Source organism: Pseudonaja textilis, chromosome 7, assembly GCF_049901715.1.
Source record: "Pseudonaja textilis isolate UNSWEBS1 chromosome 7, rPseTex1.2, whole genome shotgun sequence".
In the NCBI taxonomy this organism is placed as follows: Eukaryota; Metazoa; Chordata; class Lepidosauria; order Squamata; family Elapidae; genus Pseudonaja; species Pseudonaja textilis.
In genome coordinates, this window is record NC_141996.1 from 57,825,037 (window position 1) to 57,833,192 (window position 8,156).

At 34.1% G+C, this 8,156-nt stretch overlaps 1 long non-coding RNA gene across 1 annotated transcript; it reads right to left on the minus strand.

The window, feature by feature from the left end:
• Window positions 1-5,459: 5,459 nt before the first annotated feature.
• Window positions 5,460-6,060, minus strand: LOC148125353 (uncharacterized). Its single transcript, XR_015744379.1, has 2 exons — window positions 5,698-6,060; window positions 5,460-5,590 (listed from the first exon to the last, which is right to left on the minus strand). It is a non-coding gene; the product is annotated as an uncharacterized LOC148125353 (long non-coding RNA).
• Window positions 6,061-8,156: the final 2,096 nt, after the last annotated feature.

Below are 8,156 nucleotides of genomic sequence, written 5' to 3' on the forward strand. Positions count from 1 at the left end.
ATTCTTCCTTCTTTCTTATTAGTTGATATGTTATGTTGATTTATGCTTTTTCTTTGATTTTCTCTTGATAGATCACATTATATCAGATTGTTAAATATTGGATTAATTAATTTAGTTAAGTTATTAATAACAAAGATTGCTATATTTTGTGTGGGAATATAGGGGAGATATCAAGAATATTGGGTATTGATTAATTAACAATTTTAGAGTTCTGTAGTCTAATATATTGCATTGTGTGAACATATCTAGGAATATTTAGGAATGCAACATTTTCTGTAACTAAGCTTACTTTACATTTAAGTTAAATCAGTGAAATACAGATTTATCTTATTAATTAGTTAAGAATTCAGTTATTTAGTAGATTGATAGACCTTGATTATTTCTACTAATAGATTTAAGAACACTGAATGCCAATTTGGAACAATATACTTAGCATTGTACAACAACAAAAACAAATTTTACAGGAAATGACTTCTACAACTACTACAGCATTGAAAACTGGCAGGAAGGTCAACCCCACAATAACAACTACTTTAGCAACAACATCACCCATGGCGCAAAAAACAATAGAGGAAACACTACCAATAGAGAAGCAAACTAGCATCTCGAATGCCAGCATTCATGCAATGTTTCTAACTTTATAGGATTCACTGACAAAACTGCAAGAAACAATGACTAAAAACCACAGGGAAACAAGAGCAGATATTAATGAACTGAAGGAAGAGATGGGAAAATTAAAGGCAGAAATGAAGGCAGACATCTTTAAAGTAGAGGATAAAGTGGGAGTACTGCAACAGGCCTTGGAGAAAAATGAAGTTAGAATAAAAGAGGTAGAAAAAAGAACTGACCGAACGGAAAAGGAATTAGAAAGAGTGGATGAAGATTTTAAAAACATGAGTAAAGAAATGGACGACTCATTGGTCCTCCTAGAGATGGACAAGGCGGCAATGTACTTAAGATTTCAAAATGTGGCGGAATCAAAAGAGGAGGACCTGGAATACTTGATGGCAGAAATACTGTCCGGTCTTTTGGAAAAGGACAGAAATGATATCCAAAAAGAGTTTGATGAAGTTTACCGGGTCAATACAAACTACGCAAGGCGACATAAATGCCCTAGGGAAGTTCACATACGATTCACCAGAAGATGTATCTGTGATATGATATATAAAATTTCTAGAGATAAAACAATATCTTATAAAGAAAAAGAAATTATAATTCTTAAACAGATTCCGAGAAGAGTAAGGGAACAAAGGCGCAATTACAAATTTCTGGCAGCTTATTTAAACCAAAAAAGAATTACATTCAAATGGCTTATACCAGAAGGGATGCTAGTGTCATGGAAAGAGAGGAAAATTAAAATAGACGCCATGGAAAAAGCTCGGGACTTTTATGAACGGATGGTGGGCCCGCAGGAGCAAGGTAGTAGGGAGGAATTGGAGACAAATTCTCAAGAAGAATACGGTGGACACAAAAATAGAACCGGATCTGTAGGGAACCAAGAGGACACTCATTCGCAACAAACGACAGAAGGAACCACAAAAGCACAAACACAAAGAGAAACAGGGGCTGTTACTCACCAAAGAGCGAAACAGAACTAAATAAATGGGAGAAGAAAAAAAATTACTATCAATAAATATAAACGGTTTAAATTCAACGATTAAAAGAAAAAGGATATTAACTAAATTAATCAAACAAAAGGCTGATATAATATGCCTACAAGAAACGCACATAATGAAGAAAGATGAAAAATATTTAGAATGCCCGAAATTAGGAAAGTTATTTACCACACCAGCAGACGAGTGTAAAAAGAAAGGAATTGCAGTATATGTAAAAGAGGATTTAAAAGCAGAGTCAATATGGTCGGATTCGGAAGGAAGGACTCTGGTTTTGCAGATCTGGATCAATGACATCCCAATTCTTTTAGTAGTAATTTATGCCCCGAATGGGGACCAAAAAGAGTTTTTTAAACACCTATATGGAAAAATGGTTGAATTGCAACAAAAAAACATCCTTATTATAGGGGACTTCAATTCTATTGTTGAATATCAAAAAGACCACAGCAACGGCGGAAAAATAAAAAGGGGAAAAGAGAGCTCCCTAAGATTTGCAGGGAAATGATGAAAGAGTTTAATTTGACAGATATATGGAGAAGACTACATCTTGAGGAAAAACAGTTTACATTCTATTCAAAACCCCACCAAACATGGACATGGATAGATATGGCATGGATGAATGGGGAAATAGCAAATGAAATAAAAGAAGTGGAAATTTTGCCCAATGAATGGGCAGACCATAACCCAATACAGATAATATGGAAGGGTAGGGCAAAACCAAAGAAAAGGTGGACATTAAACACTCAATTAATAAAAGAGAAAGAATACATCAATAAATTAAAGGAGGAATTAATTTTTTTTATAAAAGAAAACGATAATGGAGAAACTACAAAACAAAATATATGGGATACAATGAAGGCAGTAATAAGAGGTATAACAATCTCTTATAATGCCAAGAGAAATAAAGAAAAATATTCCCAGCAAAATAATCTACAACAAAGAATTAAGGAGCTAGAAACTCTACTACAGAATACTCCAAAAGATACAAAACTGCAAAATCAGATAAATATAGCTAAACATAAATTGAATTTAATCGAACAAGAGAAAATGATTACAAATTTGAATTTGACCAGACAAACCTATTTTGAACATGCCAATAAGCCAGGAAGATGGCTATCTTATAAATTAAAAAGAAAGAAAGAAAAGAGAATGATATATCAGTTAATAGATAGCAAGGGAGATATATACCAGGAAATAGAACAGAAAAAAGAAATCATTCATAAATACTTTGAAGATTTATACAAAAAAGAAGAGGTTAGTGAAGATAGAATAAGGAATTATTTAGATGAAGTTAAAGATAAGGTAATTGGGGAAGAAATGGCAGAACTATTAAATAAAGACATTACTGAATCGGAATTGAAATCAGCAATAGATAACCAGAAAAATAACAAAACTCCAGGCCCAGATGGAATCCCAGGGGAGCTCTATAAGGATATAGTAGAACAAATTGGACCATTTATGTTGGAAGTTTTTAATGACGTTTTACTAGCAGCCAGGATGCCGGACTCATGGAGGGGGGCGTTGATTTCGTTGATCTTGAAGGAGGATACAGATCCTAGATATATAAACAATTATAGGCCGATTTCACTTCTAAATACTGATTATAAAATTTTTACTTCTATTATAGCAAACAGATTAAAAAGACTGCTAAATTTGTATATACATGAAGATCAAAACGGATTCCTCCCAGCTAGGCAAATAAAGAATAATCTAAGAATAGTATTAGACGTACAAAAAACATTCTTGATACATCACGATACTGGCACGTGATGCGATCGGGTTTGACACCCCTGGGTTTATAGCAAATCAGCCTTCAACCAATCAGTTAACTTTCAAAATTAGGAATCTAAATAAGAGAAAAAAACTTTAAAACTTGCAGTTAAAAGCCAAGGCATCCTTAAAAAAAAAAAAACAGTTGAAAGATGGAGACAAGACTCTCCCACCGCTCCTGTCAAGAATTGCAACCTCCAGGATTCCTCTTCCTAGGAGTGTCCAGTCATCTGAAAATTGCCTTGGGTCAATCCTAGCTGCTCCCATTCAATCTAGGCAGCTGGCTACCAAAGAACCTGCTTTGACAGCAAAATCAGCTATTCATCAGTAGGAGGAACAAATCTCCCCCACTGCTTAGCATCCATCTTGAAGTGTTTGGATTCTTCCACTAACCCCAAACACTTTAACCTCAGACTGTCTACTGTTGACCTCACCCCATTCCTAAGAGGTCTGTAAGGGCGTGTATAAGCGTACCAACGTGCCTAACCATCCCTGTCTTAATGTTTATTTGTATCTATTTCATGGATTAATAATAATGTTTATAGTTATATATTATCAAATGCATGCTTGACTAAATAAATAAATCTTGGAGAACCATAATAGCCATTTTTTTCTGTTTTTGATTGAACTATAGCAACATGGAATACTTTATAATTTGATTATAAAGGGGAAAAGTTCTAGACATTTCAAAAAAACTCATTTTGGATACATTTTATAGTTTGCATTATGGAACAAATGAAAGATATATTACTCTCCTAGTATTACATCTTGGAGGCCTCAAAGTTTAAATGGGCTGCTTTCCAGCACTTAAAGGACTACAGTCTGTTTGTATAGAGCAGGGGTGGGCAAACTTTTTGGCTCGGGGGCCTCATTGACTTTTAAAATTTGACAGACGGGCCGCCACCTGGTGTCAAAATGCCTGTCATTACAAGTCAAAATCAAATGAATGCAATCATTCAATCATTCACATCAAACCTTAATTCTGTACCAATCTTCAGCGGGCCGGATTAAAAAGACCAACGGGCCAGATGTGGCCCCCGGGCCGTAGTTTGCCCACCCCTGGTATAGAGAAAATGCCTTTTTTATTTAGCGATTGAAATATTCTGAACCCAAAGAAACCAAGGGTCCATTGCAGTTTAACAATAGGCTCAGTAATTGCATATATTTCTCTTTGTTTTCCAAATGATTGATTGAAACTAAAAGTAGTATCTAGCAGGTAAAGGGCTGTAGTTTTCTCCATAATTATATAGGAACAAACCCTCTTGAACTAAGTAGTATTTTTTCCCAAAAGATTGAGAAAAACTATTTCAGTATTGGATAATTATGCAGAAAATAAATGGCATCCTTTTACTTTAAGATTGCCTGAGTCTGAATATAGAAGAGCGTGTTAATTAAAAAAAAATTCTTTATGCTACCAACAGAAATGCTATAAAAGATCACGATTCAGAAATTTAAAAATTAAATACCCCATAATGCATGCATGATTATTTAAAAGTCGCAAGCAGAAGCAGACATTTCAAAAGATTCTATTACAGTATAGGATTAATATTTAGAGGAGCAATATTTGATTAAGCTCTTCAAATTTCAACTGTAAAACTAAATTCTTGAATATGAATGAGTACATTTTGTTCTTTCAAACGTTCCTTTATACAGTAATTTAGCCCAAGGTGATAATATTTTGGTGTCAGATATGCCAACAGTATTAGGGCAAACTGATCTTCTCTCAGTTGTTGCAATAATACAGCTAAATAGTATTTTATGCTTAGAGTTTAAAGCAGAAGTTTTATCATATCCAAGGTTAATATTAACTTATTGATCAATTCTATTAGTAATGAAATTATTTATTTCACATGTGGCTTAAATATATATTTCTTTTAATTCAAATCTCACTCAAATCTTACATTGTCACTCTAGATCAAGGGTGTCAAACTGCAGCCCATGGGCCACACCCACCCCAGTTCTGTGAAAGGAAAAAAGTCACAATACATCACATGATGGCAGTTTGACACCCGTGTTCTAGATGAATTCTTAGAACCTATAGACATCGCCTCTAACAAATCTTTTTTTTCCAAAAAGTTATTTTCAATTTTTACACATCTCTCTATGTGGGCAACGTGTTTCCAAATTATAACACTTGTGCATAATCATACTTTCATTTCCACCAATCTTATATAATATTGTCTCATATCATTATCCATTTCACTTAACTTTAAATAAATTTCATATCTCAATTCATTAATTCAATATCAATATCATTTCATCCAGATATAGATTCCCAGTTCTTTATCCCCTATTATTTCCATTTTTAGCTTACCTCCTATTTTATTTAACATTACACATCATTCTTATCCTTAATTTTCCCTAAGCCAATTATATAATAAACAATCTAAAAAAAGCAAAAATAAAACAAAACCAATACATTTAGGATCCACATGGTATATCCCCTCAATCTATCTAATTTAATAATTCATTCCCCAACTTTAGACATATTAACATTAAATAATCAACTGTATATTTTAAAACATATATATTTTAAGGTATCCCCAAATCGCTAGAATGACTTCCTAATATATCTCATTTCATCTTCACTTTTCTTTTAATCATTAATAATATTTTTTCTTTCTACTTAGCCAAAATTTATATATTTTAATACATTTCACTTTTCTTATAATCATTAATATTTTTTCTTCCTTACCACTTATCCAAAATTTATCTATATATTTTAATACATTTCCATTCCGGTTTTGATCCTCCAGTATAAGGGTTCATAATAGCATAATTCATATAGTATATATATATATATATATATATATATATTTGTTTTCTGAGGTTCTCGCGGGTATTTGTATGTGGATCTTTGGTTGTTGGGTTTTCTCACGCGTAAGATTCAAAGTGTCTAGGCAACGTTTGATGAAGTCTCATTCATCATCATCAGGCCTCTGACTTTGGCTCTTGCTTTTCAGAGTGATGTGAGGTTGCAGCCCAGAGAAAGAAAAAGCAGCTGCAACCTCACATCACTCTGAAAAGCAAGAGCCAAAGTCAGAGGCCTGATGATGATGAATGAGACTTCATCGAAACGTTGCCTAGACACTTTGAATCTTACGCGGGAGAAAACCCGAACAACCAAAGATCCATATATATATATATATATACTATATGAATTATGCTATTATTATATAGTTATATAATCCTAAAATAATTTCCATCAAGTTTTAAACTAAATGCCAATATACATTTCCATGTGGTATCCCCCTTGTACAACCCCTAACCTAACCCTTATCTCTAAATCTCATAACTTTATCATTCCTTTTAATTTTGGCTAGGTTTCCCTTTTCTAAATTTCCCCAATCTTTCTTATTTTTTCCTTCTGGTTTTATTTTTATTTCCCTCTGCCTGTCAGCCATGTTCCCCCCCCCCTTTTCCAGTTCTCTTTTTTGGAGTTGTTGTTGTTTCTTTTTCTTCTTCTTCCTTTTTCTCCTCCTCCTCCTCTTCTTCTTCTTGATCTTGGGTGTCTTATCTTTTATTTGCTGTCTCTGTTCTAAGTCCTTTTATGTCTTCTGACAATGGTCCTTGTTCTTCATATTCATCAAGGCTGTTATTTTCCTCTTTTAATTCGTCCTCTCTGAGCTTCCTTTGTTCTTTTGCGAGCTGTGACACCATTATTTTAGTCAGCATTATCTCCACCAGTCTCACTTTTTCTTTAAACATCTCCCTCACAGATTGGAGATCCAACTTAAATTCTTTTATTTCTTCCATTTCTTTGGTCTATTAAGTTATTTTTATTTTATTAAAGGTCAAGTTTTTCTGTTATAGTCCTTGTCAAAATTCTCAGTTTATCTCACTTTCTTTCTTCTGTTTTCTTGTCACAATCAACCTCCAACAATCCCAAAGTATTGCATTATTTTATATTTTATTGTAATCCCTTCTTTTATAAGCTTCCAGGGATCTTGTTTATACAACCAATAATTTTCCATAGAAACATAAAAGGAAATCTTTAACCTTTAGGTGGTGCTCTCTATCACTTTCTTCTTAGAATTCTTTTATTTTAAATCACTTTTCCGTAGTATTAATATTAAATCGTATCAGTTCCAAGTCCAGCATTTTATCTAATGCCTGATTAATGTCCAATTCTGTATGTTGTTCCAAATTTAGTCTCTAATGCTGTATAATTCTTTTATTTCCGTTTTTTTCTTTACCTTATGTTTTCCTCTTATTTCTCGTTCGCCACTACCACTCTTCCAAACGAGGGCTCCTTTCCACTTTTTCGGGGTTTTCAAAAAGAATGTTCAAAGTCTTTTATCCAGTTACACGCCGCTCACCACTTTCACTCTCCAGCACAAAACTTGTGTCCCGGCAGCTTCCTGTTTTCAGGGCAGACATTAAAGACTGCCGCTTCTTCCTGTCTTCTAGGAGAGTTTATCAAACCAGGGAGGGGAGATGCAGCTCCCCACAACCCAGCTGGTGGTCTCCCCCTCTTCCCCCACCCCTACAAGGTGGGCCAGATGGATCTGGTTCTTTAAGGACCCTTCCAACAGGGTAAGCATGGATCAAAGCCGCGCACAATTGCAGTCTCTGATCCGTCGACAAGAATGCCACCAGAAGTTCCCTCTAACAAGTCTTTTTATTCATATCAGTATTGCACAATTTATAAACTGACACTACTACAGGGAAACCAGTGGCTAATTCTTGACCCTATCATGCTATTATTGCTAGTGGCCTACAGTATTATTTTTAATACTATATGATGTTACTGATGTAATGGTAGTACTATTA